Source organism: Peromyscus maniculatus, chromosome 1 (genome assembly GCF_049852395.1).
Source record: "Peromyscus maniculatus bairdii isolate BWxNUB_F1_BW_parent chromosome 1, HU_Pman_BW_mat_3.1, whole genome shotgun sequence".
NCBI lineage: Eukaryota > Metazoa > Chordata > Mammalia > Rodentia > Cricetidae > Peromyscus > Peromyscus maniculatus.
Genome location: NC_134852.1, coordinates 80,275,360 through 80,298,050, shown reverse-complemented (window position 1 = coordinate 80,298,050; position 22,691 = coordinate 80,275,360).

The window sequence follows — 22,691 nt, the reverse complement described above, 5'->3', positions numbered from 1 at the left end:
TGGCCAGGATCATCTTGTGGTTCCCAGGGAATGACCATGAGTCACGTTTTGCAGGGACTTAAAAAGGCAAACCCACAATTCGCTGCATTTTACATCAGGTCCAATCAGTGGCCAGTACATCTGGTGTTGTTGGGTCAAACAATCTTGTTTAGGGGAGTGGAAACATGTAGCTTGTTATCTCCCATAAACAATGGCCTCCAGCATTTCAGGAAGTGTTATCCTTACACAAGGGGCTTATTGGTTAGAGACATTTTATTTCATGAATCTCTTAGGCACAGTAATTAAAACTTAAAACGTAACTTTGGCTCTCACATTGAGACATTGTACCTTTTGCTAGCGTGGGTTATGAATAGATAATTTAAATGAGTCTCCCCCAACAGAACTTAGTATCAAGGATGAATATCTATAACTTTCTCTGTAATGAAAGACTGAAGAGGGAACAGTACTACAAGCATAAAAATTAATGTAGACAACCCACAGCTCGTCTGGAATGAGTGCCTTTGAAACAAAGGCAGTGGGGAATAAAAGCATATTCCCTCTTGACTATCTTTAGTGCAGTAAAATCGCTTTATGTGTGACGAGCTGCTGCTCCGCGTTACAGGCCATTCTGTACATGGTTTGTATCTCATATTAAATTTGATGATGTATATGAAAGTATTTCACAAACAGAAAGTTGTTATGCAGATTTTAACTATTAGGAAAATGACAAGCAAAGACCTTTAAGTCAGGTTTCCATTGTGCCAAGGTGGAATCTCTTCTTCAGCTCTTCTTCAGTTCCACCCTGGGATAGAGGGGAAGAAATCAAAACTGGGATGGATAGTGCTTTAGAAACTATTGTTATTATTATTTAAGTTATTGGCATTTGCTACTAGTGAAAGAGACTCACGTTGAACAACAAGATCCCATTCTTAACTATTAGAGATGAGAAGTGAAAAAGATCGAGAAGAATCAATGTTGACAATTCTATGCTGAAACCAACAGTAGGAGTGTTAACATTTTAAAGGCCCTGGTATGTGATATAATAATGTTACTTCTGTGAATCCACCCTGCAAAAATGAAAGTACCCAATCACTACGGCTGCTTTTATATGTAGACAGTTAAGGATGTAGAAACTTGGGCATCAATAAAGATTGATGAGCCTTGCAGCATTATTTGTAATGTAGAGGAGGGAAGAAAATCTAAATAACCATTAATAAGTCAATAGCCAATCTTAAATAAGACAATCTCCATATAGCTATATTATAGTACATCCTTAGTATATACTATATTTTTCTGAGGTTTATACTTATTTCAAGTGTTGAAGGTAATTAAGGTAGGTTACCATTATAGAGTAGCTGATGTAACATTATAAAAAACAATCATGTGCATGAAACATTTTTTCATAGTTCTGTTCCTGTAGCATGTATTCCCAGAAAACAAAAGAAAGACTCTGTCAGATTGGGATGATGTGGAAGAGCAGGACAGTGTGGGTGGAGAACATGGTAGACAGTGTACATCAGATTTGAAGTTGAGAAAAAAATTAGCTTAAAAGAAGTACTTGTTGAGGAGACTTAATAAATTATAAGGGTGAGTCAGAAAGCACATTGTCTGCACAAGGGCAGGGAACATGTCAAAGAGACAGAGGAGTCAGGGAAGAAAGGAAAGGTGGCATCATGGCATCTGATGTCCTGGTAGTGTTTAACATATTGTATGAGACTTGAAAAGCTGTGAAGAGATTTATGACCACATGGAGTGGTAAGTTGTTGCCTATGGGGAGAAGGGATTCCAGCTGCAGATGAAGAAAGATGGGAGTCTGGGAATTTGAACCATACAGACACAGCGATACTGATCTCATATGGAGAGGGAACAGCATAGAGACAAGCAGACAGATGAAAGAAGGGAAGGCCTCAAGCATGACTCAGGGTTTCCAGTGAGAAGGGAGATGACAAGTCATTTCAGTGTTGGGTTAGACCAGGCAGGGAAACGTTGAGAGTAGTGGTATGAGTAGAGGAAGAAACATAAATTCTATTTTCTTCATGTCCTTTCAGAACCTCAGAAAGAGTGTCAAGTAGGGGATTGGATGTCCCATCCTGGAGCTTATGATTGGGGCTGGCGTAGCAGATGGTCAATTACTGAAAATCACAGAGTGATTAGGACTAGAACAGGGAAAATGTTGAGATGGGGAGAGAATATTTCTGAGACTGGTCCATGGAGTTAACGTGGAAGGTGCACACAGTAAGGGGGCCAGAATGGTTAGAAGCCTTAGCAAAGACAGCAAGGCAGAGGCAAACAGTTCAAACCGCATGCTAAAGTAAAGGAGGAGGAAGCCAAAGCCTCAGGCAGATGGAAGCTCTTTTGTATCTCTGAAAATAATTTTAATAATACACTGAGCTTTGGGTTGTTTGTTTTTTCAGGTCTTATCGGAGAAATTGTTTATATATGTTAATTAATTATTTTATTTTTGGAGGATATAATTATATCATTTCTCCCTTTCCTAACCTCAAACTATATCACATAACCTCCCTTGCTCTCTTACAAATTCATAGCCTCATTTTTCATTAATTACAAATTATGTAATTTTTTCATTTTTCATTAAGTACAAATATGTGAACATATATATATATATATGTATATATATATATGTGTGTGTGTGTATGTGAATGTACATACATGTAGGCATATACATATATATTTGTAAATAAATAAGTAGAACCTTCTCAGTCTATGTAATGTTACTTGCATGTATGTTTTCAGAGCTGACCATTTGATATTGGATAACCAAATGGTGTGCTCTTCCCTGACGAAGATAGCTTCTCCCAGGATCGCATTCTTAGTTGCCTGTAGTTTTTTGTAGAGTCAAGACCTCATGAGCTTTCCTCAGCAATGCATTTCTAAATGACCATGAGGACCAACCTAGATGAACATACTTTCTAAAACCATTCATCATAGTTGAAGGAGAAAGAAAAACATTCTATGATATAAACAGCTTAATACAAAGATATGCCCACCAAAACAAACTTAAAGAAAATTATAAGAAGCAACATTTTTTGGCTCATTAAAGAGAATAATGAACATAGGTAAGAACGTGTGGAAAGAGATATGAAGCCATAATTACTAAACACAAACTACCACTGATATCACAACACCAAAAAAATCAACAACACAGTGACTGTAATTAACACATATATTTTCACAATAACTTTAAATATTAATAGCCTCAATTCTGCAATCAAAAGACACAAGATGACACAATGAATCAAGAAACAAAATTCATCCATCTGTTGTCCACAAGAAATACATTTTAGCTTTAAAGAGAAGCACTACCTTAGAGAAAAAGGATGAACTGAAGTATTCCAATCAAATGGGACCACGAAGCAAGCAAGCGTCACTCTCTTATTATCTGAGCTTATTTTTTTAAGTGAAAAGTAAGTGAAGCAAAAGATCAGGAACCTTGTGTGCAGTCATTCTGCAGAGCATTCAAGCTGAGAATGGGTGCAGAGAAGTAAGATCCCACTAGGAGCTTGTTGGAGGCAAAGCAGAAATTGCACGTACTGTTTTTCTGGGTGATAGCTACTATAACAGGTTTTCATATGTGTGCATGGCGGGGTATGATCCAGCAGTGAAGGGGAGATCTGTGGTGAAGAAAGGGATGTAAAGGGAAAGTAAACTTCTTGAGAAGGGAAGAGGAAGTGGACGGCAAACAGCGAGTTGTGTTTGATGTGATTTGAAATCAAAGGATGGAAGAAACCAACCAAGAGGAAGGTTCTGATGTGATTGTAAATGAAATGCACAATATGCAAAAGGTCCAGTGAGAAGGAGCAGATAGGAAGGACTGTGAGAAGAGAAATGCTATGATAACAATCAAATTTTGTAGTGCATAACATCTCACCAGGGAACTCAACAGTAGGATTACCAGAAAGTTCTGACTGCTCATCAGAAATAAATCCAAAACACTATTAGTCAACACAGTTAGTCTGCTTTCTCTGGCATCTTTCTCCTGTGGGTGTTGATGACAGTATGACAGACAAAGAGGGGTGGTCACACAGTATCAGTTTTCTAGGTAACGCCATGGAGAGATCTTTGCAACACCTTCCATACCATCTCATGATAATAATGGTGTTTTCAAGGCATAAACAAAATTTTTAAAAAAATAATAGAAGAAGAGCTGAAGGCCAGAGAGAAAATATTTATTGGTCTGATCAAAATGATAACAGCCAGAGATACATCGTCATGAGGTATAGTAAGATATCAAAGAAAAGGTTAAGATTTCAGAGGGTTGATGGTCTAGATGTAAATCTAGGGGCATGGAGTTAACAGCAAAAGAAACAATCCCATGCAATCATGAGATCAAGAAAACAGTGAGGTTAAGATGGCTGTGCCTATCATTTCAGGACTGGGGAGGCAAAGTCATGAGGGTCTCTGGGAGTACTTGACCAGCAGGGGCTGTATAGTAAGTTTAGGGAAAGCCTCGGATACATAACAAGTCCTTGGCTCATAGGAGAAGAAAGAGAAGGAGGAGAAGGAGGAGGAGGAAGAGGAGGAGAAAGGAAGGGAGAGAAGGAGGAAGGAGAGGAGGAGGATGGGAAGAAGAAAAAGAGGGAAGGGAAGGAGGAAGAGAAGAAAGAGGAATGGAGGAGAGAAGAAGGGAGAGTAGTGACCATGTCTTAGCTGAGGTATCTTTGAAAGTGAGGCCAGACTTAGATATGAAAGCATATCACTGGCGTAACAATGGCAGAATGCCACAGCTTCAGACAACTGGTGTTCAGCCAGAAAGAAGGGGAAATGCTGCACACGGGCATAGATTACACTTCCTATGCAAGCTTTGACCTACAAGACCATAAGCAGAAAGTAGCCTCCATTGAAGACCTCAAGTGTAGGTAGACAAGACAGTCAAGCTTTCAGTGCAATACCTGCCACTTCAGAAACGTCCTGCAAGATGATGAAGATGGAGGGGAGTTTATGCTGATTGAAGATCTAGAAATCAAAAGGGCAAGATCATAAATATTGGAAAATGTTTAGGAAAGAAGGAAGAATGGTAAGGTGGTCCATTTGAGAGGTGACAAGAATGAGATACAGGATTGACTCCACTGTTGTGAGTACCTGAGGCCGTTATCAGAGTTTGGCTCTTTACTCAAGCCATTAATGCTCCTGTTCCTTGATGTCACCCCAAGATCTCCTATCTACAAAAGGTCATGGGATACGTTTGATTTTTATCTTTCTTTCTTCTTTCTTTCTTTTTTTTTTTTTAAACAATATCGGTTTTCTCAGCCTCATTAAAAAAAAAAAAAAAGAATCTAACGGGGACTGCCCTGGGCTCCAAGGAAGAAGCATGTTCCTGTCCAGAGCCATGACAGACTGAGTGGGGCAAAGAGACACACACGCAGGCCTGCCCCGGGGCTTTCGGGAGAGAATATGGATGCATATGGTACTGCAAAGCACCAGGCAGATAGGACACCGTTACGGTGAGCAAATGTGCAATGTGTATGGTGGGGGGCAGGAGTGGTTCCTGTCCTGTGGACAGGCATATCTGAAGAAGGATAAGCAGCCAGGCGTGAACTGAGGTGGGTGGCTTGATTGCCACTCAGTGACATGGTAAAGTCTGGACCTGGGCTGCTACCAGGGCCCATGCCTAGGTTCATGGACCTGATGGAGGCCCAATCTGTGTTGGTATCTAATATCCTTGATACCACGCAAAGCAGAGAGGACAGGGATGTACAGAGTTGGTCCCAACCCCTCACTGCCATAACACTAGGGAGAACTGATCCTCACCCTCACTGGCTGCAGCACTCGGGAGAATGGGCCCTGTGCCTTGCCCGGGCAGCACAGTAGAGCTGACCCTGTAGAAAAGGACATGGGTGAGCCAGCCCTGAGGCGGTGAGAGGAGCATGCCTGGTACGGTCTCCCTCATCTGCAGTGTGCGGGGGTGGGGGTGCCCTTTTCCCCTCCCTTACTGCCTCCAGCTGGCGAAGATGCTGACCCCTTTACTAACTGAACCACTCAGGAAAGCAGGCCTACACCTTGTCTGGGCAGCACGTCGGAGCTGACCCTGTTGACGAGGGCACAGGTGAGTGAGCTGGCTGGAGAACGTGAGCATGGGAGACCTGGCCCTGGCCCCTCATCTGATAATGGCATGGGTGGGGAAGAGATGCCTTCCCCCCCATCAATGCCTGAGGCAGGTGGAAGAAATGGCCCTGAGATCTCAAGAGGGGGAGAGATGCCCCAGCCCCCACCACACACACTCACTGCAACGCCCGGGACAACAGGCCCTGCATCTCACCTGGGCAACACAATCAAGCCAACCCTGTTGGCGGAGGTGTGGGTGAGCCAGCCCCAAAGTTATGAGTGTGGGAGAGCTGTCAGCATTCTGTCATGCCGAGGTCGGGGTGGGGGAGAGATGCCCCCCCTTACCCCTCACTCCTCACTCAGCAAAGCAGGCCCTGTTCCTCACCTGGGCAGCACAGTGGAGCTGACCCTGACGGCAGAGGCACGGGTGAGACAGCCCTACGGCGTGAGAGGAGGATAGCAGTTCACACACCCCTTTTCAGCCATGTAGTGGTGAGAGAGAGGGAAAGACACCCTCTCCAGCTTGTCCCTGCCACCTGTGGTGGGTGAGGGGACTGACCCTCCCCCTCACCAGCCACAGCACTCAGGAAAGTGGACCCTGCCCCTCGACTAGGGAGCACTGTAGAGCTGATCCTGTTGGTGGAGGGTGAGCCAGCCCCAAAGTTGTGAGCATGGGAGAGCATGGAGAGCTGTCCTCATTACCCGTTATCTTCTGGTGCCATGGTTAAGGGAGAGATTAACTGCCCCAACACACACACACACACACACACACACACACACACACACACACATCAATGCCTGAGGCAGGTGGGAGAGCTGACCCCAGTACTCATCCAACATGTGGAGGCATTGTTGTGAGAGAGAGAGAGAGAGATCCCCTCCCCTGCCTCAGGTGGGAGACCTGGCCATGAGGTCATAAGAGCAGGAGAGCTGTCCCTGCCCCTTACCAGCTGCAGCCCTCAGGAGAGTGGCCCCTACACCTCAACCAGGCAACACAGTAGAGCTGGCCCTGATGGTGTAGGTGTGGGAGAGCCAACCTTGAGGACACGAAAACAGGAGAAATGGCCCTGCCCCTTGCTCATTTCTGCAAGGGGTGAACTAGCCAGGGCAATGCTGGAGAGCTCACCCTGGTGGTGAAGACAGGGGAGAGCTGGTGGGCTGACTAGCCCTGCAAGTACCCAGGCCCAGAACCTGTTGCTCACCCCAACATCACAGATGGGGTGGCCCATCTGTGATCTGCTAGAGCATGGGGACGCAGTCCTGTGGACCCAGGGCATCAACAGGATGTTCAGGAATCGTCCCAGTGAGGGCACAGTGTTGATAGGGTAGCAGAGACCAGGGGCCTCAAACCATTTCTTTGCCATGAAAACCTACATGTAAAGAAAGAGGTGTGGATAAAGGGATTACTGCATGACTCACTGCAGCTTCCATGAGGATATTTTCCTTTTCTCCCCCACCCCCTTTTTTACCTTAAATTTTATTTTGTTTAATTTTTTATTGGGGGGAGGAGCCTGTAGGGCCAGAGGGTGGGTGGATTCGAGGGGGTGGTAGATGGGTAGGATAGAGATGCACTGTGTGAAAGACGCAAAGAATAAATAAAAAACGAAAGTTAAGAAAAAGAACTTAAAGTCTCCTAAAACAAGGAAAACTTCTACATTTGGTTTGCTGTCTGGATTGCTACTTCCATTGAGGCTCTATTGATCCTCACTATGCTGTCTTAGCTACCTATTACGACCAATCCACGTGAGTCTATTAAATGGATAACAGAATTTATTAAGATATAAATTGAGGAAATACACTCATGATTACAGAATGGAGTAGACAGCAGAAGGCATCCTCTGATCTGACCGGGAGCAAATCCATCTCCCAGGCAGGAGCAGGGAGAAGGGGCATGTGACCCTTCTCCCTTTCCTTATAAGAGGTCAATACAATGGCAAGAAGCACCGCCTCCTTTGGGCCAGATAGCCCAAGGTTATGGGCGGAGCAAATACCACTACAGCTACCCATTTTTAAAAAGCAGTAACATTTATGGGCAAATCTTTCTTATTTGTGCTCTTCTTAGTATATTGCATTATTCCAATTTCATCTGCCAATGAATTTTCTGATTACATAAAGAGGTGAGGAGATGCCACCATTAGGGATTTAGTGGTTTTGTTACAACCATTAACAAATCACCCTAGAATAGCAATAATGTGTCACTCTTGAAAACAGTGTCATTAATCCAAGATCTCATATCACTCAATGACTTCTCTTTCCAGAATGAAACATATATTGTTTACATATAGGAAGCACATGAGACTTTCAAATGTCTTAGGCATTCAGCAACTTTAATGTAAAATCTCTTTCTGAGAGAGAGAAAATGGAGAGAGATAGAGAGAATAAATGAAAATAATTTTAAAATACTTTTTAAAAGAAATAAATATATGAAATATTATTAATGTTAATGTTTTCTAAATGTTTTCCTGAAATTTTATCTTTTGATTGTTTCTTTTTTAACATTTAAACTTTATTATAAAAAAGATTCAAATAAAAACATCACATACCAAAATTAACCAGACCTATAAAACTCAATGAACTTCAGTAGAGTTACAGTGGATGGAATGGAAGGAATGTGAATTTTACACATTCACTATCAAATATATTTTCATGTACTTATCTACCACCCAAAGTGAAAACCCCAGGTCAAGTCAGAATTAGAAAAAACAATTAGCTTCTATTTTCTTCTGTGACTTGTGTCCATCACCTGCATCCTTCCATTGCTAGCACATTATTCTTAACACATCAGGCATCGTTGGTGTGTTTCATATTCCTTGTGTGGGACCATGTGGATAGCACTGTGCATATTGGTCACTTAAAATGCATATTCCCAGTGTTCTAAAAACACATACAGCGAAATTAGAATTATATTCATTTTCTATTCCTAGAATAAATTCAATACTGTACTGTCAATTTGTCATATTTGCCATGCATAGCTTTTCTATGCATGTATTTAATTTCACTCTTGGAAAATGAATTAAGTATGGCAGGCTGCTCACTTGACTTGAATGACTAATTCACTTTTTGTTGCTTGACCTAATGTATGATGCTATGAATTTACTTGTTATTACAGTTTTGGAAGCATCCATTATCTTTTGAGGTACTATTTTACTTTCGATTTTGAATTAATTGCATTTATATTTTCTTGATCTGATAGAAATTTATTCCTGTACATTAAAATTTCTAAATAGATTGACTTCAAACTTATTTCTCTTTGCCCAATTAGGAGCAGGGTTTAAAATGTGTTTTACTTTTTCTCCTTAATAGATGCCTACAAAAGAGAGAACTTACTTGCAAAGTAAAAGAAAAGGTGCTTGAGTAGCTTTCTGAGTAGCGTTTTTTGGCGCTACAAACCTAGTAGAGCCAGATAATTACAATTAAACCACTCAAGTACATTGCATGAGGGGTTCTATTTCCTGCTATGGCTTCCTCTGTTTCTCCTTCCTATATTGTAGCTCTCTTTAGTAGCTAACACAAACACTGGAAACTTTTGATGGATGGATCATTAGTTTTATTACTTAAATAAGTAGCTCTATTTTGTAGAGAGCTGTGTTCTTTGATAGAAGTAATGGACTCTCAGACTAAAATTACACTCAGTAGCACTGCCCCTACTGGCCTTTCTTAGAATTATACCCAGGTGCTCCCAGGAGAGCATCATCAGATTCCAAATCTTTCCCTGACACATGAAAGGAAATAATCACAACGATATTAGGAAAATATTTTTCCACAGCATAAGGATACTAGGTACTTAATCTTGTCTCAAATATTCTAACATTCAAATTCCAAACATATCGTGGAACTTGCTTTTCTTTGTTGAGTAAAGAAGATTTAATCATCTGCCTGTGCACCATACATTTCTCATAAGCAAACATTCAAGAACAACTCAACTATCTGTGACAGAAATCCTTTTCTCAACTTTTTTGTGGTTACTGTTACTTATGCAAATCTCAGACGTTTTGTGTCCATCTTTGGCTGATCACCGGGTCATGAATGACATCATGGCACAGCTAGTGATATCCAGAGTTCAGCTATGTCAAGACTCACAGAGAGAAACTGATCCAGTACAACATCAATGACAATTAGTCTCCCCCAGAAGACTGTAGGGAATGATGTCAGAGCATCAATCTGGAGACACTGTGAAAGGAAAAGTCCAGTTCCCCAAAGGTGCTTTGGAACACTACATGGGTCAGTACCTAACCGAAGTCATTCCTGTCTTTATTCCCACTTAATTTGCCTACTCAGCTCACAACTCACAAAGCCAGACTCAGATTCATGCTTTCCCTAAACTTCATGGCTATTGTCTACCACTGGAAACATTGTGATCATGTTATAATGTTCACGGAGATCCGATCACTTCACATTTCAAATATTAAACTGCCTCATGGATCCCCAAGCAACCAGGTTTGTATCATGAGGCCCTAAAACAGTGAGAAAAGGTTTGGCCAAATGAACAGTCTGGCTGCTCACCAAAACAGCGTCCTCCAGCTGCTTTGTGGTGTCTTGTCTTCAGTGCTGTCCTCCAACAGAGGTCAGCATCTCTGCCAATTGTAACTAAAGCATCTAACCAAAGACAGCAAACTCCAGTTCCTCACTCGGCAGAGTCCTGATCTTAACAGGCTATAACATCATTTTAATACATTTGCACTATTTAGGGAAAGGCAACACTAGGCATATTTTCTCTTTGATTGTTTGAAGTTTGCTTTCCAGTTGGGACAGTTCAGTTTGGAGCCAGGTGAAGTGGGAAAGTGGGACATATAACTGAATAAGTAAATTTGAAAAGAAGAAGCAACAGACATAAGAGGAAATCTCAAGAAGATGGTATCAAGGGCACAAAGGGCCACACTGGTCCCTTGGAGGAGGCTGGTGTCACTCTCACCTAGAACCCTCCCCACTCAAGTCACAGGGATTCCCAGTACCATCCAGATGCCAGCAAAACATATGGCTGAAGATATGACTAAAGACACTCACTTGATCCAGGCATAGCAGTCCATACTAGAGTCCCGTCACTCTGGAGGTGGGAGTAGCAGAATCTCAAGTGTTACATTCAAGGTCAGCCTGGACAATACACAAACAAAAGAAAATTCAAAAATCAAGTCACTTAGCCATATAACTTTTGGAAGCAGCAGTTACCTCCATGGGAATATCTAATAGCAAAAAGCAATGATAAAGAATTTTGATCAATGCAGATGTATGCACATATAAATTTATAAAGCATGAACTAAAATTAAGAAGTTGCTGTGGGCACATTTAGTTGATGATATTTCTCCTTAGAACCCTGGGGTGGGGTGCATGACTTCATTGCCAGCTTCCTCATGGGGACTGGGGCAAGGTCTCTGATCTGTGAACTCTAAAGCCACCCTTACAGGGCCAAGTGCACTCAGAGGGAGATGGGCTGTAACTCCTCCTTTAAATATGGCGAGGGGTCTTCAGAAATGAGCCTGCAGCTCCTGAGGCCTGCCTTGCCTGCTCACGGGCAAGTCAGAACCAGGGCATTCTCCAAGACCTGATCCCAGACCAGAGGCCAAGCACAGCCCCCATCTCTACCCTAAGCTACCATTCAAGACTTTTCCTCTTTAATAAAATTATTAATATTAACTTTATTATCACTTCTCATCTAACATCAAATTACCACACCTCAAGCCTATGAAAATTGGCACCAAGACAACATCTGGAGTTTGGTGGGAATTTCAGCGTATATTAACGAGCCTGCAACAACAATCTGTGGAAGTGTTTTCATTCTTTCTATTTTCCCAAAGAGCGAAGCCTTTCAAACAGTTTAAGAGGGGAATTGGGTGATGTAGTTTAAGACAAAGATGATAAGCAGAGTATAAGTTTCCTTTAAAGTATTAACTGATGAAGAAAAGAAGAGTTCAAGCCGCAGGGAGCCAGCACCATTGCCAGGAGCTAGAAGAGGAACACAGCAGGTCTCTCTCTGTTCTGGCTTCTCCCTGAACACAAGGACTGTCCTGAAGAGCCCTAACCATGTCCTCATGCAGTTTCCCACTCTGGGGCCTCCCTCCCTCTGGTCCCATGAATGGAAACAAATTGTTTTTAGCGACAATACCCCCTAGGCTCAGTCTTGACCTGTGTGGTACAGTGACTCAGTGCAGCTTGAATTTTTACATACAGCTGCATAAAGCAATTTTCATGTAAATTCCTAGGTAAATCAGCCTGCAGTTGGTCTATTACATAGACACATAAACAGAAACCATTATGTTTGACAGATTAGAAGATGCCCCTTTTCCTTCCCAGGCGCTCTTCCCTGTGCCATCACGGGGTCCAAATCAGAAAAAATGGAGACTGTAGGAAAGGCCTAAACACCACAAGCAGCGAGGCCCATTTCATGGCAGTCTGTACATCCTTCGGTGACTGGATGCTCTGACATCCAAAAAGGCTGCTGTGAGACAGAGACAAAACTTGCTTAGAAAAATCAACCCTCAAATGAGCAGAGAGAGCCAGGTAATTCTTTAGCCCTGCCAGGAAACAGCTCAGCCACTTCCCATTACCCTGGTGATATGTGGAATGCCAATAAACAGCGACCAGGGTCTCCACTGGCCCCCGCCATTCCCACTGCCGCAAGCAGACTGTCTCAGTGAGCTCACAGCAGGTGAGGGAGTTTCTAAGCCTGTCAGCTCTCAGAGGCGCCTTTCCCTGGGTGCTGGGGCAGCCAGCGCCCCCTGTGCCGCCAACATCAGGGGTTGGTGGGGGCAGCCCCAGCCATCTGGAAGCCTGCCCTCTGGATCCTCCACCCAAATGTGTTTCTGACCAAAGGCAGGACATTTCTTGACGAGATCCTTTTAAGGCAACAGCAACCACAGAGCACAAAGGGAAAGATGTAGCCAAAACCTGGCCCAAGATGTTTGTTTATGCAATCTTTAAATAATTCATCTTTATCCCTATTGAGCCCATCACAGCATGTCAAAAATAAATGTGTCGCCTTGGCCTGTTGTTTGTAGCTCAGGATTGTCAAGCGAGAAGAAAATATTACGGAGACAGAGGGAGATACACGCAGGAGTGTGACCTTTAACTGCACTACCTATAACCAATCTCATCAAATTAAAGCACTGTATATTTTCCTTAATATTCTCTGATTAGGCTGGGGCTATGAGTGGACACGAACACCCGCCATTGCTATGCAGCGGGATGTCTGCTTAGCACCGGCAAAGCGTTTGGGAATAAGTGAGCAAAATGCTTTAATTTGATAGGGTTAGAATCCTGCAGGCTCTGGGGTGAAAGGTCCCCAACAGCTCGGCTCACACTGAATATGCAGAAATAAAAAAGTAAATTGCTTACATCTGCTGCCGGCGGCAGCGAAAATGATCTGATTGGACGGTCCGAGGACTCTCCATCTCTTTTGGGTTAGAGAGAGGGTTTCGGAGCATCAGAAGCTTGTAATTGGAGTAATTCTGAATTAATGGACACACACATGCGCGCACGCGTGGACACACACACACACACACACACACACACACACACACACACACTAAACATTCTGAGGCAGCTGTTTGCAGAAGCCTGCCTGTTTAGGAATGCTTATGGCTTGCAAAAGAAAGAAGCAACTTCAAACATAATCTACCCCCTTGAAAAAAAATGAATCTTAATCTTAACTATGGGCTTGAATTTGATAACAGGTAGGCAGAGCATTCTTATCTGGCCCTTCCCCATGCTGCCAAGAAGCCTGGGAACTATCAGACCCCTTATCTCCTTGTCCACTTTGTCCTTCTTTCTGAAATACATGTGTATTTGGGCTCTCCTTCATGCATAAAAAGATGATTTAAAGGACTTCTCTGGGATTCCTAGAAGTTGACACAGAAAGCTCAGGTTTTGCCTCCTTGCTCTGTGATACAGGATTTAATCTTCATTTTTGATGGATAGGAATCAAAGACAGGACTGAAGGTCTTTGGGGCATGAGCTGGTTCACTTTCACAAGGGATGTCAGGAGGTGCCCTGCGGTGCAACCTTGATGCACTCCCAGGACCTTGTGAGGAGAGCTGTGTCAGGAATCACATTAGGCCTAGCTGGGTCTGCTCTTCTGGCTGGCATGTGGGTTACACTTACAGTGAGGCTGAAGTTGTACTTGAACTCCTTCGCACACGTGACTTTATTACCTTACACTAGCTTGCCAGTCTAAATAATATCATGATGTCCCACTGTGGGCAGGCTCCTGTTGGGAGCTGAAAGCAATCCTGACCTCCAGGGGGCTGAGCGGAAGGCCCCACAGAGGGAGATTACTAAAGGGGAGGAAACCCAGGGAAGGCATCCTGTGAAGCCAGCATTAGGGAACCAGGCATCTTAGAGGCCAGCCTTGAGCTAGACAACACAACGATCAGTTCGACATTCCCAAAATGCTCTTGGATGCAGGTTTTGTAAGGACAGCTCCAGGCTCCTCTAATGTATTAGTAGTAGTTGGGGCTTATATCCAAATTCAGGGTTTGTTTTTTTTTTTTTTCAGTACTCTTTTTAATGCCCAAGGCTCTTTGAAATTGCCTGAATAGCCTATTGTACTCCTAAAAGCACCAAGCTGATAGATTTTAGAATGCCATACACAAGCTAAAAAATATTCTAGATATCAAATCTCATACACAGTTTTCTTTATATATACATGTGTGTGATGTGTGTTCAGCATATATACATATATACGACATATTTATATGCATAATTGCTTAACATAGGCAAAGCTGTGACTTTGAAACCAAGCTACATAGAACAAAAAAACCCATGAACAGAACCAGAATTTCTTGCTAATTTCACAGTTTCACCAATATCGTCCAGGTTTGGTTGTGGGGGTCTCGAGCTTGCTTCTCTCCAATGTATCTCTTCAAGCCTAAGTTGTTCTTTGGCGAGGCTCCACCTCTAACAAATGGCTCGCCACTAGTCCTTGTCACCCCAAAGTCTCCTTTGTCTGCCTGGGCACTGCCACAGTCTATCAGAAGGTATTTGTCAACAATTACATGTCTATTAAGGCACAGTCAATCAGTGTGGGCCCAAACAGCTAGGCCTCTAGGGCTCAGCTATCGATAAGAGACTGTCAATATCCCATTGAATCCTTTCCTCCACAAAACACAGTCACCTAGCCGAAATCGTTGTTTGAGAAAAACATGGAAGGCCGGCTTCCGTCTCTTGTTCCCAGACATCCCACTCTTTATTCTAACATTCAATTTGAATGAATAAAATCTTTCAAACTTTCTGAATGTCTGCTACTTTGAAAACACTGTCCACATTGAGTTTGGGAGGGTAGACAGTTAACATCACCAGCAATGTTAGGGAAGTAAATGTAGGTGTGTGAAATCACTCCTGAAATTGGAAGTCTGGGTAAAAATTAACAAAAGACACTTGAAATTAGCTTCCTAGTAATTAGTAACCTTGCCTCCAGTACCAAGTCTGGGGTGTTTACCTGGCAAGGGACAAAGGGTGATGGTATTAACAGTATTTTTTTTCCTGCACATTCAACATCAAACCTGACTACAGATTTTGCCATTATTGATACGAAGGGCTGCGGTCTTTTCTTCAAAGAAGAAATACTGACAGCCCCTGTATGACCGTTTTAAAGCCCCTTCCCCCGCCCCAAAAAGAAAAAGTGTTGAAGTGGGGGGAGGGGAGTCCAGAAAAAAAATCGCCTAAGTGCGGCTGTATCTTTTGAACTGGCAACTCTCTGCATCACAGAATCCAGCAGTTGTCCTACAACAAAAGACAGCATCGCACCCTCTCCACAAAAGCCCAAGACACCCAACAGTATTAGAAGCAGATGTGATATCAGAGCCTCTGGACTATGTGAGGTGCCTTTTAAGATCTGTTAAAGCAAGGGTTTATAAAATTTACAAAAACAAACATTTTTCTTTTGGGGAGGGTGTTTTCTTAGAACGCTAATTCCTGGGATTTTTCAGCCCAGCCTCTCTCCAAGTAGAGAAATACGTGGAAGGTGGGCTCAGCTCCCCTCGTCAAATCTAGACTTGTACCTCAGAGCCTCTTTACATTCTGTGTCTTGTGTTCATAATCCAAAGCCCAAATGATTCAAATACTGAAATGAAGCCAAGAAAGGTCAAAATCATGCCAGAAGGTCCAGGTGAAGTTTCTAAGAGGTAGTGTAAAAATGGAAAAATTAAAATTCAAAGTATTCAAATAAAGTGGGAAAGCTGCCTCAGGTCTCATGGAGAGAGGCGGGTTTGCCCACTCCATTTCTTGGCCTCAGCGTCGGTCGGAGGCACACATTAATTAAATTACCAGCCTCCAGTCTGAAGTGGATCAGCTGCAGCTCAGAAATCCTGGGGTCCTTTCTGCATGTGATGGTCACAAACACCATATTTGATGTCTTTCTAGTACAGCTGTTATTCTAATCCATTACAGATATTCAAATGTAATCTACCATAGAACTTTTACATAGACCTATGGTTCACTTCAGATGTTTGCACAGGGAATTTTATAAATGGACTTCAAACTATTCTAAGAGCATAAATTGTGAAATGCCTGGGTCAGGAACCCAACTCATAAAGGGCCCCTGAACAGTCACTGCCCAGCAGACGGCCATCATGGCCAAGGGGCAGCTGATCTCCGTTTCTGAAAGCTCCATTATGTGTATTTACAAAATAAACAATGCATGCGAGTTCATGATTGTCACCCTTAATAATATGCATTACAGCAAGCCCTTAAATAAATATACATGCCATAGATGTCCACCAGACCCATCATGCCTTTGTCCCTACACCACATCCAAGGCATTGTCTTTGTTGCATTAGAAAGATTTAAAAAAAAAAAAAACTGACTCTTCATAGAACAGAAACAATAACAAAAAGCAATCATTATTTTAAATAACTCACCGACATCCAGACGCTTTGCTCAGGTTTCCAAGCAGAGAAGTCAGGAAGTTCAGAGCTGGGGTGAGAACTTGTTCTCATTAGGCTCATCTTCGCAAGGCACAGTCGCAGAGTGGGAATACAAAATGTTCTGGATGCTTCAGTAATTAACTGTCTTTGAGAAGGAAAGACAAACAAATAAATAAATAATTTGATCTTTCAGAGTTCAAACCGATCAGGTTGCACAGAGTAAAATGCCTCTACGTGACACTCCCTGCAGACTTTATTTTGTGAGCACAAAAGAAGAAAAAAAAATTTCTGTGCTAACAAATTCTTTCACATCAACATGTGTCAAAAAATACGACTTACTTTTAAGAATTTTTAACTCAAATAGTCTAGAAGTCCCTGTGAAACTGGACCAAGGTCTTTACTGAGAGTCCTTGCTGCAAGCAAGCTTCCATTTTTTAATCACTTGTTTTTATATATTTTATATAATTGTTTATTTTAATATATCATATATTATTGTAGCCTCTTTGCATTGGGTAATGTCTAATTAAAAATAGAAAGCAAGTGAAAGTATTTACTCATTCTTACTGGTAGAAATTTACATCCTAAAAATCCTAAGGTTTGTAAGAAAGAGCTTAAACTTCTCTTCATTAATTTTGGTTCTGCTTAAATTTCCAGCATATGCATAAATGGTGAATAAAAATACGCAGGATCATTCTCATATCTACATGCATGTATGTATGTAAAGCATCATTATTTGCTAACATAGAGAAAGAAGGGGGCTCAAAAGGCTTTATAGGAAAATGCATGAATGACTATTAACTGTGATTATTTTGCTAGCCAAAGAACAAATGCTTTGAGGGTTCTAAGTATCAATGTGCTGCTTTCACTTTGCCGCAAGTCCTTTGTTAAGAGTCAGAGCAGGGATTTTCATGGCGATGATTCCTAACTTTTTCTCAGATTTTTATCAGAAGGAAGGCAAATACTTAGACAGCAGAAGAAACTCAGAAAATGTGGGGTATTGACCAAGGCCACACACAGCTTTTTATGATATACAGATTCTAGCCTCCCTTTATCAGAGAAAGAGAGAGAGGAGGAAGAGGAGGAGACATGAAGTTTTTGTTTGGTTTATTTGTCTATCCGACTAAGACTCTGTCAGAGTCTCTCTATACTTTGAAATTGGCTCCTTCACCATCCTGGAGAGTCTCAAAATGTTAGCAAATTAAACAATTTGTCTCCCTGGAAGCCTAGGTACATTTTCGAGCTCAGAAAGGAAGAAGAGCAAGGGAGCCCACATGTGTTTCTTTGACCTAACTGTTCTTCTGCTCTCCCCATGCAACTTTCTAGCTGGAGAGAAGCCAGGACCGGGAACATGCACGCTAGCACAGCTCCAAACCCCTGCTAGAGGCATAGAGGAGTGAGGTGAGGTGAGGTGAGGTGAGATGCACTGTGCTTGCCCATGCTTCCCAGCCCCACCGGCAGGACTGTCTGTCTTAGGATGCTTCTGAGCAGCAGAAATGGAGGGCAGTGGCCCACATTATCCTCCTGTTTCCAAACTGAACATGAACAGGCTCTATTTCCCACATGTTTTGATATATACGTGTCTCTGAAGAAGACTTATTTAGGTTTGCATGGCTTAAAATGCAGGTCTCTCTCTATGGCCAAGCTCTCAAAGATACTCACAGGGGGAGCAAAAGGGTTGATATCTCCCAGGCTAAGCACTCCTGAATGAAATTGACTGGAAAAAAAGAAAGGAAAGGAAGAAAGAAAGAAAGAGAGAGAGAGAGAGAGAGAGAGAGAGAGAGAGAGAGAGAGAGAGAGAGAGAGAGAGAAAGGAAGGAAGGAAGGAAGGAAGGAAGGAAGGAAGGAAGGAAGGAAGGAAGGAAGGAAGGAAGAAAGGAGGCAGCTTCAATTCAGCACATTCACAGAGTGCATACTTTTGTTTTAATTCACAAAACCTATTTGCAAAACTCAGTTTGCGTAAGAAAGCAAGCCTTTTTCAACAAATGGTTTCATAGACATATTTCTTGCTCAATTCAATAATATGCTTTTTAAATTTTACACAAATTAAGATCCATTCAAATTTGAAATTATTTAAAAACACATCAGACCCTTCATTTGTTTGCACACCACATCACATCACACACACACACACACACACACACACACACACACACACTACCGCAAATTTTAGAAACATGATAGAATTGGGACAAAATAAAAGTCTTTGATAATCACTTTGTCTATTTAATTAGGAAGTATTATTTGCTGTTTTTCAATTCAGCAATTTCTCTCTGAACAATAGATTAGGACACACCTTCAAATAATAATTTTAAAAAATCTAGCATTTTTAGCAGTGGATGCCCAGAGGCTATTGGCAAAATCTGCGGTATCTTACCGCCATCTACTGGCCATTATTGTAATGTTATGATTTAAAGGTACAGGTTTACATTACCAGAATTAAAACATTTAGAACCAAACACATTTTGGAGTCTCTGCTCAAGGACATCGTTTTTTTGTGGGTGGTCTCAAATGTTTAAAAACATTTTTTTAAATGTTACATGAATTTCTGAGTCTCTCTTTGCTCTGGGTGACTCTAAAAATAATGTCACTTTTGCTCTTTAAAACTTTAGAACTCTGAAAGCAATGGTCATAGTCTCCCTCTCACATCCCCGCCTATTCAGCGCACACACACACACACACACACACACACACACACACACACACACACACACACGCACACACATGCACACACAAGGTCATTTCTCCAAGCAATGCTGCCAGCCTTCAACCTGTGCTTGTTCATTTTGACTTGGTTTCCTGTTGGCTGTCCTCCAAACCTGCTTCCTGCCCATCAAATGTTGTCTCAGTTGGAGAACTGCTCTCAGGACAAAACTGTTCACCTCCTGGACCTGCCTGACGGACCTTTAGCAATGCAACCAAAACTCGTGGTCTGTAATTTGGCAGCCCAGAGCACCACGTACTCGTTTACCCTCAGTTTCCCCACGTTCCTGTCTGTGACTTCCGCAGCTACTTTATGAAGGGGGAGAGCTTTAACATCAATTCTTTTCAGCCTGTGGTTCCAGCCTGCAGAAGCATTTTTGTTTCAGAATTCTACCTTCTTCTCCAATTCTTTAATGGTGATGCATTTGCCATTTATCAATATTATTATTTATGTATCACAAAGCTCTCTAGTTAGATGGGGTAGACTGTGGGCAGATATCACACGCAGATTCAAGGATACAAGTGTTTCCCATACTGCCTAGCACATCGTAAAACTTCAAACAACGGCTGCTATTCTTTGCGTATCACAAATTCAGGCAACTATGACTGGAATCAGACAGGAGCTGCTGCAACACTGGTGTGGATTCTCAAGACACCCTGCAGCCCATCTTCGGCCATGTCCACCCTCACAGTTGCTCACACACAGGCCAAGAAGCTGCTTGCCTTTTGCAGATGATGTCTAGCTCCAAGGGAGCAAGCTACTTTATGTAGTAACCAGGAGCCCATGCACTTTGGGCTTGATGCTTCTTGCAAAGCCTCTTCCATTTTTCCAGCTGAAGCAAGTGCAACCTTCTAAACCAAAACAAAGACAGATGCAGAGGAGACAGGAGGAAGGGGAGGCCTCCCCTCCCTGCTCCTCTCCCTCTGTGAAGCTGCTGAAACCATACAGGGGCTCTGCCCCCTAGTGCAATCAACTCTGACACCTAGCTCCCTAGCCCAGCCTTGCAGAGGGAGGATATCTGTCCACCCAGGACAGGCACAGACAGATGCTCCAGGACCAGGATGCAATGAGGCCTCTCTGCTCTTTCAAATGTTCATTGTACTCTCTGTTCTTTGGACTGACCCAAAATGAGTATGTCTAGGCTGCGGTTATTTGATTTGGGTCTGTTTGGTGTTGGGGATAGAAGGTCCTGTCTCATACATGCTTAACAAAGCTCTGCCACTGAGAGCCAGGCTTCCTTGATTTTGATGGGACCCTGTGTGTAGTAGAGTCTGATAGCCCACATTTGCTCTCTCGAACATTGTATTAAAATGCGGAGCATTCACTCAATGCACAGAATTTCCTAAAGGATTTGTTGACAAGAAGGTTAGCATCTCTCCTACCGGGAACAAAGATAAACCAAAACATTTAACAAACATTCAGTCCTGTCCACTAAAAATAAATAGATTCAGGTTTTAGTTTATTTCAGCATGGTTCTGGGACTGAATTCAGAACTGTCAGCACACTAAGCAAGTGCCTCCCAGCTACTTTTTAAATACAAAAAAAAGGGTAGGTTGTCACTTTTTCTAAAAATTCATTTATTTAAGAAAACCTGGGAGATTGTGTACTAAACAAAATAGGCCTTTCTGATAAATGCCACCTTTTTGCTAGATGGTGCAGTCTGAATTTGTGAGTCTTTATGACAGGATCCTAAAATAAGGAAGAGTAGAGGTAAGCCGAAAAGGCTCCATATAGGCTAGGGAACAGATGGGCTCTGAGCACGTGATGGGGGGGAGGGCAGGGGTCTCTGACCAGCATGCTTGTTCAGTTTCAAGTTCCCTCTGAGTTTCTTCAGGGCTTCAGCCTTTGCACAAGGGAGTCTGCACTCAACTGCTGACTGACCAAGCCAGACAGTTCCTCAACAAAAGCCTAGAGACACACAGGAAAGTGAGTAGGGGGGATCTGGGAGATGCCTATAAGGGAGGCTACACCTCCTCTGGTGTCGGTCTTTCTTGTCCTTAAATTCAAAGGCTCCTCATTCACTCCTTGGCCACCCTACTTCCTTCCTCCTTATCCAAGTTCCTCAATGATACCGAGTCCTCATGGACCCATTCTCTGTCCGGTGACACAGTCTCCCCATCTCTCTCATCTCTCCTGCTCGCCCAGGCTGTTGGGGTGTGTTTTGTTCCCTCCTCAAGGATGGATTTTATAATATGAATAAGGTATTTTTTGGTTCCCTGCTAAATAGGAAGTGCTCAGCTGGGCCTTGTAATATAGACCTGTAATGATAGCCAGCAGGGAGGCTAAGGCAGGAAGACAACAAATTCAAGGTCAAAGTGGGCTGCAGAGTGAGCTCAGAGCCATCCTGCCTGATTTACTGAGTCTCTGTCTCGATAAATAAATGAATGAATAAAACCTCATACACACACACACACACAAAAAAAAAAAAAAAAAAAAAAACAGGCTTAGGGATAGCATTCAGTAACAGTAACAGAATGCTACCTAGAATGCATGAAGCCCTAGGTTCAATTCCCCCACCCCTGCCCCAGCCAGGACAAAAAAAAAAAAAAAAAAAAAAACATAAAGGACTAACTGCACAACACTCCTAAGCTGTGACCTACATGCATTTCTTTTCTGCATTAAAAGCACTCCTTTCTTTTTTTAAGTCTATTTTATTTATTCTATGAGAATTTCATGTATGCATACAACGTATTTTTATCTTTCCCACTCCTCATCCTCAACTCAGCTTTTGCCCCATCCTCCCCATCACATCTCTCATAACAACATGTCCTCTTTTTTTATGGTACCAATAAGTCTTTATTTTACAAGAAAAAAAAAAGAGAGAAATGAAGGAGTCAACATGTGTTACAAAATGATAATGATAAGAATATAAGTAGGGACCCACGTACAGTAAAGTCAATCATGAAGTAAACACCCCAGTGTTGGGGTCACCAGAGCCCCACCAAGTCCAGTTCCTGCTGCCCCTATTTGCGTAGGTGTCAGGGCTAGCCACTGAAGCATGGCCACCCTACCAACGACCACATCCCTTAAGGAAACTGACTTTCCCTCCCCCAGATATCATCAACTGCCAAAGCAGCTCCTTAGCTAGGGAC